A 2,352-nucleotide genomic window follows, 5' to 3' on the forward strand; every position below is an offset into this window, starting at 1 on the left:
ATACTTACATGAGATTTTAGAAAATTCTTCGTGTATTGCTATTTTGAATTATATCATCTATAATTCTTATTTATCAACACAATTCCATTACTGCTTTAAATCTTCTTATCTATTTTCTCTAGTGTATTTTTTATATTTCGTTATATTTGATTTGAGTTTGATTTAAATGAAAATATGTATTGTATTTAAATAACGAATCGCATACAAATTTTAGTAATATTTTGATTCGTTAAATTGTTCATAAAAAGAAGAGATTCTCATTTGATGCAAAACATTTCGAAGAAAAGAGATAATTCACAGAGATAACATAAAAATGCTTCGATTGTTATTATCAATAAATTAAAAGTAAAATATTAATTTTTAAGAATTCTTTTGTTTTTGTTTTATGTAGAAAAGTTCAGAGAATAGACATAGTTTAATTTTTAAGAATTCTTTTGTTTTTGTTTTATGTAGAAAAGTTCAGAGAATAGACATAGTTGAGAATAAAAATAAGCATTTCCATCTGTTTAATTCATAATGAATATTCTCCGACTAATTCATTGACATCAACCGATGTCAGTCGCCGTTACAAAGTTGTTAAAGAGAGTTTACGACAGAGTAACGAGACGGTAAATTGGAAAAATATCTATCTTATTGGGCTATTTTGCTGTTCCACAAGGTGAATCACGTAACTTGTTAGGCGAGCCAGTATCTCAGTAACTGTTCAATTGGTGATAGCGAGACAAGGAAGACGACAGTTAGTGGCTCAAGCTTTATTTTTTTTTTCTTGTCGTCTCAATCATGTTGTGAATTTTTTCAACTGTATGCCTTGTCTTAAAAGATTAGCGTTTGATACAATAGGAAACGTGTGTAAATGATATCAGTATTTTGATAATAGATGATTTCTATTCGTTCTGCGCAATTTCTATATGCAGGGTACGAATAAATATTTATAACGGTGTTCACGAGTGATTCTCTGGGATTGATGAAAATCTGTAAAGGCAAACTTGCTGAGATTATTTTTAATTCAACGAAAGAGGAAATAATTGATAAAGTAATACAAGATGCAAATGAATCGTGTACACTTTATAAAAAAACTACTAAATTTTTTGTCTCTTAATAGCCTTAATCTTGTAAAAATTTTTTTCGTCCTTGTTTTCTGTAAATGAGCTGCAGTTCATGGTTTCAGCGCCACTCTACGTATAAGAAATATTAAACAGCGTTGTGTCAATTATATATCCCTTAGTTTAAGAATTAAGTAACTGTGGGAAATGTTTAACGAAGTTAGACGAGATCAAATCACGTGAAAATAATACACACACGTATATAAAGTGAACCACTAATACGTAACTTGTGCATGCTTGGTGTCTTCTTTGTAAAGATTTAATTGAAATGTTCTTGTAGTGGATAATATTACGACTTAACGTGTAGGGTATTTTTAGAATAACTGTTCAAGCTATAAATTTGAAACTCTTTATACATTCATTTATATGCATGTATTCTGCTTTTTCTTCAAACGATTCAGGCTTACTTGACTCCTTGGGAACTCACGAATTTATAACATAATTCGTAACACTTTGCAACAATAAATGACCTCATATTTTCAGATTTTTTGGAAGGGGGCGCCATAGTTAAAAAAATTAAAAACCACTATTTTTTATCTTTGCGTGTGTATAAGATTATGACACTGCTTGTGGCAGTTGGTAGGATCCAGTAAACGGTAACATAAGAAGCGTTTCTCGTATTAATCATAGAGATACTTGTTTTATTTACTGCAAAATACAAAAGATGGAATATAATACCTGGAAGGGTGGAAGACTGTCCAGGCCATTAGCTCTTAACACCTCTTCATATAGCCAAACCGTTTCAGATCTTTCTAAATTAAAAACGATTACTTGTTCCAAATGAAATACAATGTAATACACGTGAAATTAGAGGGGGAGTTTTTTTTCTGGTTAAACTAACGAACTCTCGGTATGTTTTATATGTAGAGCTGAGAAGATTTTGTATTAATGATGGACTTGGATAATTTTCGTTCAACGAGAATTTAACTTTTCATCGATGTCAATCTTGTGTTAAAAGTGATAATCCTTCTCACCGTCAGAAGGATTATCAGGCGTAATAATTATCACGAACAAGTTGCACGAAACAAGCCGCACATCAGTGAGCAGAATAGGAGAAAAACGAAGAGAATTCACATGAGATTATTTAAAAAAAGATTCTGACTTTGGAAGAACTTAGTTACTCTTACGGACGAATCCGAATTTAACATTTTTGAGATGATCTAAGGAAGAGATGAAGATACAAAATCTTCGGGCAACGGTGAAGTTTGGAGGAGGATGTGAAATGGTCTGGGGCCGCATCTCAGCTTCT

At 31.5% G+C, this 2,352-nt stretch overlaps 1 protein-coding gene across 2 annotated transcripts in view; it reads left to right on the top strand.

Annotated features, from left to right (window-relative positions):
- Positions 1-2,352, top strand: part of LOC108579106 (NADPH--cytochrome P450 reductase) — a 30,642-nt gene that overhangs the window by 18,806 nt on the left and 9,484 nt on the right. The gene's annotated exons all lie outside the window — the stretch shown is intronic.

This window comes from Habropoda laboriosa, unplaced genomic scaffold (assembly GCF_001263275.1).
Source record: "Habropoda laboriosa isolate 0110345459 unplaced genomic scaffold, ASM126327v1 scaffold42, whole genome shotgun sequence".
NCBI classification, from domain to species: domain Eukaryota; kingdom Metazoa; phylum Arthropoda; class Insecta; order Hymenoptera; family Apidae; genus Habropoda; species Habropoda laboriosa.